At 34.8% G+C, this 12,500-nt stretch overlaps 1 protein-coding gene and 1 long non-coding RNA gene across 2 annotated transcripts in view; one reads left to right on the top strand and one right to left on the bottom strand.

Moving 5' to 3' along the window:
- The window catches only part of LOC135110895 (putative neural-cadherin 2), a 165,265-nt gene that overhangs the window by 12,754 nt on the left and 140,011 nt on the right, over window positions 1-12,500 (bottom strand). The window lies entirely within an intron of this gene.
- On the top strand, window positions 4,890-12,461 carry LOC135110902 (uncharacterized). The gene is made up of 6 exons (XR_010273487.1): window positions 4,890-5,847; window positions 9,410-9,761; window positions 10,050-10,165; window positions 10,428-10,605; window positions 11,707-11,774; window positions 11,922-12,461. It is a non-coding gene; the product is annotated as an uncharacterized LOC135110902 (long non-coding RNA).

Genomic DNA, 12,500 nt, shown 5'->3' with positions numbered 1-12,500 from the left:
AATACTACTAGAATAATAAAAAAGCACATTTTATTGATTAATATAAACTTTCTAGATACATATTTTACTTCTACAATTCGTGATTCAAAATTCTGTACTTTAGAACACTTACGAGTAAATGAGAAACTTCTCCACACCGCGGACAAAAATGGACATTATGAAAAACAACGTTGAAATCTGCAGTACTTCAGTTTCTTAAAAGTAATCTAAATAAGAAGCCAAAACGCTTGAGAATACTGTCCCAAGTAACTGCAGGCAACTAGCCAGCGACGAGAGGCAGGGCAACGAGTCACCACATCCCTCCACAAAGCACTCGGCCTCCGTTAAGCGTGACAGTAAGTGTAGTTTAGTATCCACCTCTATTTTTATTCTCTCCTGTAAAATTTCCATGTCCTCGTTTTCTATAACTTACGTAGTGTTCTCTTCAAACTATTTCCTGACTATACGTTGCTAGGGGGAGAGGTGGATGGGGTGGAGTCTTATTTTATTTTATAATTTTCACTCTGACATATCCGTAGTTTAATTATAATCAAGGGTCCATCACACACACTTCTTCAAGGCTAATAGATCTAGTGGTATTTGTTTTCCCTATGCAACCCAGTCTTAAATGTGCTCTCAACTCAACATGATGCAATATTTCCTACCAAACATTCTAGATATCTTTATGTCTATTTAATTTATATATATAATGTATTCATTATCCTTTCCTGTGTATATATTTTATATGTCATATCCTATGCATGTCTCCAACTTATTATTATTCATCTTAATTTTTTCTAGATTTCATCATATGAAACTTTCTTTTATCATCTACTACTTTGCCTATTTATCTATTACTTTGCCAATATCTTGGGTATGAAGCTTTATTCTATCATCTTTACTTTGCCAATATCTTGAACATTTATAGTTTTATCAACTTAATCCTTTTGATCACCAAATTCTGCAAACATTTTGCAATCTACCTTCCACCCTTCTTATGACATACCTGGTAAGCCTTCCAATTTCTTTTTATTTTATTTTCATTTTTATTTTTTATTAAGTATTTCCTTATTCTTTGATTATTCTTCTCTATCTCTACTTATCATATCCTTCCTTTCCTCTCCCTTAAACTTTTCCAAATCCCTTCCACTCCCTCCTCCCTCTCTGCTACCCATACTTGCCCCCTTTTCTACTAGCCTTTCTTAAATTCCCCTTTCTATATCATGAACTTTACTAGTGAGAATCTCCTCAATACACTTTTCAACGACTTAGAAGACAACAATGAATCTGATAGCATCGGCATAGAAATAATAAATTCCATGTACTTATCTCTTGAGTTAGATGATATCTGTAATTATCATGACCTTACCTCATACATGAATGTTATACCAAGAAGTAGCGCTGACTATATCAATATTCTCCATATAAATGCCCGCTCACTAAACAAAAATTATGACCAAGTAATCTCTTTTATCAAATCTCTTCCCAAACTCCCTGATATCTTATGTATAAGTGAAACCTGGCTCAATGCAAATAATGTTCACCTTCACGAAATTGATGGCTATAAGTCATATCATGTTCACAGGCCTTTATACTCTCCAGGTGGGGGTGTTGCAATTTATGTAAATATTGACCTACAAAGTGAAATTATTAAGGATTTTTGCATGTGTGATGAAAATGCTGAACTATGTAGTGTGAAAATTATTCTACCTACTACCTCCTACTCTGTTTCTTGTATTTACAGAACAAATAGTAAACATGCTAAAGTAAATGAATTTAATGCATATATTGATAATCTTCTTTCAAATAACTTTTTCACAAACAACAGGAATATACTCATAGGTGACTTCAATATAAACCTTCTTGAACATGTGTCACACCCTCCTACTAACTCTTTCATTACAACTATGCAATCAAACAATTACTTCCCACATATATCTCGACCAACAAGATTTTCAGACATAAATACAACTGCAGCCCCATCTTTATTGGATCACGTCTGGACAAACTTCAATGAACCAGTCTCTTCTGGAATTTTCCACTTTCCTATCAGTGACCACCTTCCAGTGTTTATCAATATTCCAGTCTCTGATAAAGTGTGCAATATTCACCACAAAGTTGATTTTAGGCTACAAAATAGAGTAAATCGGTTGAAATTCACACAGACCCTATCAAATACAGACTGGAATCTCTACCTCACTAGCAGTGACACAAACACAAACTGCGACATATTCCTGGATAAATTATATATAATATACTATTCCTGCTTCCCCAAAATAACCAAAACTATCACATCCAAAAGACTGAGTAAGCCTTGGTTAACACAGGGGTTAATAAATTCAACAAAACATAAATATCAGCTGTACAAACTATACAAACTAGGGTCAATTACAATGGACCACTACAAACATTACAGAAATTATCTAAATAACTTAATAAAACGCAAAAAATCTGAATATTACCTACAAAGGTTTGAAAATTTTAGACTTAACACAAAAAAAGTTTGGGAACTAATTACCGAAATAGAAAACATTAATAATAATAACAAGACGGTCTCCCACACACTACACTATAATGACACAGTCCTACACACTCCACATGAAATTTCAAATGCATTCAACACCTATTTTTCACAAATTGCACCTCAACTTAGCTCCCAGCTTCCTAGAGCTCAAAACTCACACATTTCTTATCTCAGAGGTAATTTCCTAAATTCCATGAATATTCCCATAGTGACAGGAAATGACATAGTAAAAGCTATTTCTGCCTTAAAAAATAAAAAATGCCCTACGGATGAAATACCTGTGAAAATAATCAAAGAGAACAAAAATCTTCTAGCAGAGCCACTCTCAAAATTATTCAATGATTCAATAAAAGATGGAGTTTTCCCTAATAGATTCAAGCTGGCAAAAATTATCCCTATCCATAAATCGGGAAATAAAACTAATATCTCAAACTACCGACCAATCTCTATTTTACCAGTGTTCTCTAAAATATTTGAAATCATTATGAAGAACTTCCTCATGAACTACCTCAATTCACAAAAACTCTTAAATAATAGGCAATTTGGTTTCCGCCCCGGACTAAATACTTTTGACGCTATAAATGTGTTTACCTCTGACCTACACGATGCCTTGAATAAACATAAGTCTATAATATCCATTTTCATTGATTTCAGCAAAGCTTTTGACACAGTTGACCCAAACATTCTAATAGACAAATTACGTCACTATGGTATTCGCGGTTGTGTGGAAAATTGGTTCAAATCATATTTAACTGGCCGATCTCATTTTACATCTTACAGTAACTCTAAATCAACCATCAAACCTATACATCTTGGCGTGCCACAAGGTAGCATCTTAGGCCCTATTCTTTTCCTGATATATATCAACGATATCAGCAATGCCTCTACTGCTTTCAACACTATACAGTTTGCTGATGACTCCACCTTGTACATGATTGGTGATAATCCCACTGACCTAATCTACAGAGCCAACCTAGAATTATCTGCCTTTTCTGAATGGTGTCTTGCAAATCGCCTAACAATTAACACAGCTAAAACTTTCTACATGTTATTTACAAATACCACCACCAAATACCAACCCTTACCTAGACTTACCATATTAGATAAGGATATCACGCAAGTTTCTAAGACAAAATTTCTTGGAGTCACATTTGACAATAATCTTACCTTTAAATATCACATATCAAACCTTTGCCTAAAATTATCTAGATCAATAGCTCTATTGCTGAAAATAAAAAACTTTGTTCCAGTGGAAATTATGAAAATCATGTATTATGCCCATATATACCCACACTTAACCTACTGTAATCCAATTTGGTCCACTACCTACCCATGTCATCTACAAAATCTAAACATCCTCCACAAGAAAATTATTAGAATCATGACAAATAGTGACTTCCTCCAACACACACCTCCACTCTTTAAATCTATGAAAATCCTTCAACTCTCTGACTTATCAAACTTCTCTATTGCATCATACATGTTCAAATTGATAAATTCCAACAACAACAATACCCTGACCCTAACTCATAACCACTCCACACGCTACAGGCATTCTCTACAGATTCCCCATCATACCTTAACTCTCTACCAACACTCTCTAATGTATAAAGGTCCCAAAATATGGAATAGCACCCTGTCACATATAAAAAATTCATTAAGCGTAAATATCTTTAAGAGAAAACTAAAAGAATATTTATTGTCTCAATACTGACACATCTTGTACTTCAATCAATTTTTATCAATATCAATTATTTTGTTTCTTGGTATTGTAACCAAATAGTTCATATCCTCTGTAACTAAAATAGTTTATATCCTCTAGTATATATACATATTTATTTCTGTTTGTTTAATTATTCTCAAAACAAATATTTGCTTGTTTATAATCAGATTCCACTTCAATTTTCTCTATTTCTCATGTATAATTATGATTTTTCTCCTTTCCTTCCTGTTCTTGCAAAGCCATTTATCCCTAAATCTTTTGTTATTGCTATTTATTTTTTTTTTACATTTTCTTCAATTAGATTTTTAGTTTAGTGTTGTTTTACATTTCAGTATTAAGTAGATATTAAGTCTTTCAATTAATTGTACCTTAAGCTTATATATGTACTACAGACAAACATAATAAAGTGTTTAAAGTGTTTAAATCTTTGCGATAAATTCGGAAGCCTCAATGAGGTGGGGTAAACGATCTTAGCAAGGAGCTGGTGTTGCTATTAAGATTAGAGAAGCAGCCAGATTTAGGTATGAAGAGAGACTTAGTACTTGAGAAAAATAAGGAGTGATGTCATTTGTATCATTGTAGGAAATGTGAAGCTTATATATGCAAAGAAACATAAATAGCCGGCGACCAACGTCTCCAAACATTGCTACACACACACACACACACACACACACATCTGTACGTGACATTCCTGTTAGTTTATTTCTTTGGTGGTTGTTTTTTCTTCTGTTTTAATATTTTTTCTATTGTTTATTTATGTTTTGTCCCTTGTTTCTTTGTTTGATGGTAATTTAGTTATTTATTTTTTTTGTAGAACGTCAGTAAAACATAAAGGAAAATCTGCCCTCCGTCCTGTAATATTTGGGAAAATGTTAGGCTTTGTAGGATATCTCGTCTTACCTCTCGCGCTCCCTCCTTCCTAGGCATTGAAAAAGTGCGGGAAATTTGAAGGTTTATAAATGCACTGGTGTGTGTATGTGTGCGTGAGTGTTATTGCTAGTTTCTCTCTCTCTCTCTCTCTCTCTCTCTCTCTCTCTCTCTCTCTCTCTGTCAGTAGTTGCACAGGTCTTCAAGGGTATTTTTACGGTTTTAGTGACAGATTAACAGCATTTCTACATTAATAACAGGAGAAACACCATTGAAAACCCTGATAATCATCTTTATAGCTTTGAAAAACAGTCGTGAGGAGAGAGAGAGAGAGAGAGAGAGAGAGAGAGAGAGAGAGAGTAGGAGCATTTCAGTTGAGCCTATTCTGCCCTGGTTCGTGTTTGCTGCGGTGACACGGTGCCGCACTGAGTGAAGATTGCGTTCATAATCACTTATTCGGAGGTGGAGTGGGGAAAGGAGAGTCAGGAAGTGAGGATATTTATATTATTTGACATATTATTTGATAGCATGTCAACTTTTGTGTGTGTGTGTGTGTGTGTGTGGGTGAGTGTTGGATCAGTGACAGGTGGCGCTGGGGAGTTACCAGGGCGAGCGGCTGGCTGGCTGCAGTGTTTTGGTCAGCACTGGTCAATCTTGCCCTACACGCTCTATTAACCAGTGTTTCCGTCTTCCCGACACCTTCTTCCTGCACCAAGCACCGTCAAGCATCACCAGAGAGGCACGAGTACGTAAGGTGAGTCCAGCGGGGCCAGTCTCTCCTCAGTCAGCCTTACTGCCTTCACAACACCCTAATCCTCCCTGTAGTGTCTTGTATTCGTTTATTTAGGATTCATTATTCGTTATTTAGTTTTTTTAGGGGTTAATTATTTATATTTAGGTTTTGTTTACGTCTGAGTCTGGAAAGAGTTGTAAATTTATTCAAATATTTAATGTTCGTCAATATGTAAACAAGCTGTCAGCTGTGTTATTAGCCATTATTTGCCTTGTCTCTCACTTATTGTAAGCCTAACATATCACAAGATGGATCCACATATCTAGCCTTCATATCCGCTGGTCAGATATATCCGTCATTGCCTGGTTTTGGTGTTATATAAGAATAAATAAGGCAACATGGCCGCCGGCTCCCCCACTGAGGTCGCCGCCGAGGGCCGCCATGATGGACTGGCACCTGTTCCGGCTTGTTGGTTCCAATATTTTTTTAAATTTTTCTGAATTAATTTATTTGGCTTGTATAGTAAGATTTTATGGTTTCTAAAAATATTTCGTTGCTTTTGAAGTGTTTTTCTTGCTTCAGTTAAGTAAATGTGCTGAATTTGGTGTTGTTTTTTTATGTAAATAAGGGGCAGTTTGTACGGTGAAATTTACCCAGACTGGTTTTTGGCTTTTTTATTTGAGGCTTTAATGAAGATTTTATTGCTTCAAAAAATCGTTTATGATTTTTAAACTATGTTGCGTTCCTGTTGAGTTAAGTATGTGGAATTTGAATAGGCTTATTGTCCTGTTGAAAGTGGTGATTTTGTCATTTTTTAGCTTCTTTATTTTTATATTATAGCTTGTAACTAAGTGTGCATTATTTTAAAAAATAGTTCAGATTTTTTTAAATGTTTTTTTACCAGTGTAAAGTGGAATAGGTGGACTTTTCAGTGTTTTTAATGGTGTCAAAATTTCCAACACTTTTTCCATATTTCACATAATATTTCTTTATAACTACTGAGACTGGAGGTGTTTTGATATTGTGAATATTAATTAAAGTAATTGTCAAGTCAGAATATATAATGCATTCGAGCCTAGCTTCATTTTTTCTATGGGTCAATTTTAAAATGAAATACGTTACGTACGTATGGCAGCGGGGCGCCGGCACCTCGCCTGTGACGTCATCAAGGATTCGGGACTCGGTCTGCTCCAGTGTCTCCTCAATATTTACCGTAATTTCCAGTGTTTTCCAAGTGTTTCCAGCTGTTTCTAAAGTCAGGCGTGTAGATAGTTGTAGTAGAAGGAAGAAAATAAGAGAAATGAAAGAAGAGAAGGAAGAAATAAAAAGAAATGGAGGAGGAGGCAAAACAGGTAAACAATATTTAGCTTAGTATCCCTTGCTGCGCTGCAGTTCTCTGTAATATTTGGTGTGTTTTGGGTGTTTTACGTGTTTAGGATGTATGTAGGAATGTTGTGGGGTGTTTAGAGTGTGTTTTGGTGATGTTTAGGTGTGTTTTGGGTGTATATTTGCTGTTATCATTGTGTTTTGGGTGAATTTTGGGTGTTTTAAATGTGGTTTAGGATGTTTTTAGTTATATTGTAAGTGGTTTGAGTCGTGTGGGGTGTTTTGAGTATATTATGGGATGTTTTTGTGTATTATGGGTGTGTTTGGGGGTATATGGAGGTGTAGTGAGTTTGTTTTGGGTTTATTTTCTGTTTTAAGTGTTTCGGTGAGTTTGTGTGTGTGTCGGGTCTTTTGAAGTGTATTTGATTGTGTGCAAGTAGTTTTGGGTCTTTAAGGGTGTGTTTGTGGTGTTGAGTGGTGCTTTAAGTGTGTTTTGGATGTTTTGATGTGTTTTGGGTGTGTTTGATGAGTTTTGGGGTGTTGTAGTGTATTTTGGGTGTTTTAAATCTTTTGAGAGTGTTTGGATGAGTTTTAGGTATATTGGGGTGCTTTGAGTGTGTTTTGGATAAATTTAGCGTGGTTGGGGTGGGTTATTTGGATGTTTTTAGATGTTTTGAGTGAATATTCAATATTTGGTTGTGTTTAGGTGAGTGTAGTGAGTATTTTGGGGTGTTGTGATGTGTTTTGGTTGTGTTTTGGATGTTTTGAGTGTATTTTGAGTGTGTTTTGGTAAGTTTTGTTGCATGTAGGGATGTTGAGTGTTGTGTATACATATATATATATATATATATATATATATATATATATATATATATATATATATATATATATATATATATATATATATATATATATATATATATATAATGGGAAGGCAATGAGAAGAGGGACAAAAGAACATGGGATGCACCGCCTGTGTTCATACTGGGATCTGATGTCAGTTCTTGTGAAGGGCCAGAATGCATATTCCTGAAGTCTGGAAGGAGTCGTCCGCCAGCCTGTATGGACACTAGGCTGTAGCTTCAAAACTAACTGTAGGATTCTCTTTAAAATAGTCTCATTGAGATTCTCGCACAAAATTACCTATACGTAACTTAATCTAACCTAACCTAACCACTACAAGAGTAAATGGGCCGAAACATTACCAGACTTCGGGAATATGCCTCCAAAGGGATACGGGTTAAGGTCGCTTCACACACATCAGTGCCGTATTCGTTCCGTGCTGTTCAGTGCTTCAGTGTCAGTAAAAAAAAATTCATCATTTTGGAATTCGGCGGAAGCATTTACACACGTCCGGCGAAGTACCGTGTTTTGACTGAAGTGATTGTTACGTCTCCGTTCCGTGAAATGGAATATCGTCGTCACTGGTATTTTAAAAATTTTTCACGGATGTCGGACAAGTGTTTGAAATAAAATAGGAGAAATTGAAATGGTGATAAATACTCTTTTTAATTGATGTAATTAATCACATTGTACATTATACTTACCACAACACACCACATCATAACACACCACACCATACCACACCACACCACACATCACTGAGCAATGTCATCAAACAGTTTTTGGAAATTCTTAAGTACTGGAAAATTTTTGTTTCATCATTAATTAATTCCTCCTACAGAGTAGCAAAATCTTCAGTTTCTCTTTTTCTTCCACGTTTCATGTACCCACTTTTCTTTTCTTTATTTTTTGTTAAGCAAGCATCTTGCTCTTCATCAAGAATCATAGCCAACTCCACATCTGAAAGGATATGTGTGCATAGACGTCACGAAAGCGACATGGATATCACTGACACTAAACCTCTTACGATACTAATACGGCACTGATAGGTGTGAAACCACCTTTGAGTGTACTATTCAGATAGTGTACCCACTATCTGCCAATTTCACTGGGACAAAAGCACAATTAGGTGATTGTTAAGAAGAAGAACAACAATAATAATAATAATAATAATGATAATAATAATAATAATAATAATAATAATAATAATAATAATAATAATATAAGAAAAGGAGTTAAGCCATCTATATAGTTAGCTAGATTGATATTATCATTATTATTGTTATCATCATTATTACATATCAAGGTATTGTGACATTATTATTAATAATATGTTATTATTATTATTATTATTATTATTATTATTATTATTATTATTATTATTGTTATTATTATTATCATTATCATATTTCAGCCATCCAACATCAGAACAGTATATGAATATGGCAAATGCTGTTTTGACATCATTTCCTGCCATCCTGAGAAACAGTGATCTCGAGGAGCATGAATTGCAGCTGCAATGGAAATTGCGCATCCAGCGCAAGTTTCAGAATTCAAGAAAGAGGCAGGATTCCTCAGTGACTGAGGTGACGTCAAGGAAAAAGAAGATCCCTTGCATAGCGCCAAAAGAGACTACGTGTCCACTGATGTATGGAGTAAAGGCTTACCTTCCACCAAGGCCCCATTCAGAAGATGATGAGTCATTAGAGAGACATAGACAGTGGCTTGCTCTACATTGGATGAAGAAAGATCCCGAGTTAGATAAGGTATGTGATATTTGTACACCTGATTTATCTTTTTTATATTTCAGAGACTTCTTTACTGGTGTTGTTTAAAAATACCTGCTCTTATGTAAGCAATTTCAATGGTACTGGTGGATAGCCACTGAAAAATGATGCTTGTATATATATATATATATATATATATATATATATATATATATATATATATATATATATATATATATATATATATATATATATATGAGGGAGAGAGGGAGGCTGGCAGGACAGTCAACTTATGAAAACTAATTTTACTTTAATGATTTTCCTCAGGCTGAACACCTCATGCAGTTGACACTCTCTGAGAGACGCAAAAAAAAATAATCAATGGGAACATTCTTGTAGCAGAAATCCTGAACTTGTACCCGTGGATTCAGACTTTTGATGGTGTAAGTGTGTATATATGTACACTTTATGGATTTTGCTACATATTGTTACTAATTGTCAACTTTATTTGTAGGGCTATAATGTATATAGCTATTTATATTTTATAGTAGGTAATTGATATTTAACGACCGGTACTTCCATTCTCCCTCTCAGGCTCAAAGGCCTCAGTGACGGGAGATAAGCACTCATAACTAAGTACAGTTATTGCAGATGCTCATCTCTGTAACCTTCACTTATAATTATTTGATGCTTATATCTTTACAGATAATCAAGGAGTTCCTGAGATTAGAACCACAAGCGGATGAACCAGACCCAAGAGTAGCAGTTTTGAAAGGGCTTGAGAAATATAGGCTCCCAATAATTGCCATTCTCAAAAAAAGAAAAGCAGTTCCTCTGTATATGGAAACCTTACTTGAACTCTATGACCACGATGAAAGTCAATGTGAGTAATGTCTAGTTCAACTTGTTCATTTCAGTAGCTGGTAGCAATTTAATATATGTATCTTTTCATCATTAGCAATGCATCTTTCACTTTTATAAGCCTAGTATTCATGAAGCTATGCTGCATGCAAAAAACAAACATTGTATTAAGCATGACCTATCTAACTGTAATGCTTGCACCAATTTCTATAAAGGTACTCATTTAATTGTTAAATTCCTGCTCTTCTATCAAATTTTTGGCTGAGTGCTATGGCTAAATAATTGTTTGCAGCATAAGTGATGTTAAAGATTTTAATAGGTGTAAAGCATCTCTCTCTCTCTCTCTCTCTCGTAAGGAAAGACATTATTTCTAGTGTAAATAAACCCAATAGGCTGTCCAATTTGAAATTTAAAATGTAAATATTATCAATCTTTTTAGAATTGTTAGCTGCATCCTCTTCCCTTGCAGTCCAATAAGACAGGTCACTAATTCGCGTGGAGATAGAATTCTTGGAGTCACCTTTGCTGGCGCTAATGCAAGTGCAAACAGTCTGATAAAGGTTTGTTCCATGGTTGTGGTGAAGTTCAGGACTTCTCACACTGTTTTAGTGGATATGATGAGAAGAATCGGGGGTTCGGAACATCAGTGCGTTATGTCAGGGCATGTAGGTTCGGCTGGGGTTTTCTTTCTTTCTTTTTTTTTTTTTTTTTTCGATCAGTACTCATCATATTCTTACGAGGACTTGCTAGACGAAGCATTACTGCATTATGATATTACCCAAATAGTGTCTCAAGTAAAAAACATAACTGCATACTTGTACAAAAGATTTGCTGCTGTGACACAAAGGACAAAAATCATTAGTATACTGGTCGTTCTGAGCATTCAATCAAAATGCTTGTCATTCATATAATTAGTAGAACCATCGAGGAGCTTTATTTTTGTTAATTCTTATATGATAAAGCAATAATTACAGGAGACTTTTAAAAGACTGGTACTCAAATTAGTGGACTGTCCTATTGGATGTGACCATATCTTCACTTTTTCCTTACACAGTTAATTTTCTTTTGTTTATTTGATTTACTTATTATCATATTTATTTATATATTTATTTATTTGCACCAGATGCTTGCTTAGTTATATTGGGGTTACTTCACCTGCTTGGAGAAAGGAAAGACTCCATTTTTACTAAGGTTAAATTTCAGTACCTTTGATTTTAGAGTGGTGTGTATATATTGAAATTTCTGAATATATTATCACCTTAAGATATACATCTACATGTAAATTTTATTTTAATGTCAAAATGTTATTAATGTTTACACTATTATTTCTTCCTTAAGGTACCAGAAGAAGAACTAAGAACAGGGCAGTCTAGTGTGTATTTGATGTTGCACCTATAGCTGAACCAACATGTATTTCTATGGCTGTAGTCTCATTGGTAGCAGGGCTTTATGTGTTTAATATTGAACATCCAAAAAATTGTGAACATTTCCTCCATTTCACAACATCCCATCTCTTAGGTATCAAGTATGACAAAGGTAACACTTCAAAAACAAGATCTCTACTTGTAAAACTCAATGAAGTAAAGACAGAATTGAGCTACAAAAATGCATAAATCTGCTTCCAAATATATTCAACTCCACACATAATGCCTCTCTCTCTCTCTCTCTCTCTCTCTCTCTCTCTCTCTCTCTCTCTCTCTCTCTCTCTCTCTCTCTCTCTCTCTCACACTAGTCAATTACTAGTTAAAGATTAATCAGTGAAACACACACACACACACACACACTAGTCAATTACTAGTTAAAGATTAATCAGTGAAATAAATACATAACATTATGTTAATAAGTTTTCTAAAAGGAAAAGGAAATACTTGTACTTCCCCTTCCCCCCCCCCCGTATTCATGAAATCTTACTGAATT

The sequence above is a fragment of the Scylla paramamosain genome, chromosome 2, assembly GCF_035594125.1.
Source record: "Scylla paramamosain isolate STU-SP2022 chromosome 2, ASM3559412v1, whole genome shotgun sequence".
Lineage (NCBI taxonomy): Eukaryota > Metazoa > Arthropoda > Malacostraca > Decapoda > Portunidae > Scylla > Scylla paramamosain.
This window is presented reverse-complemented; position numbering and strand designations above follow the sequence as displayed.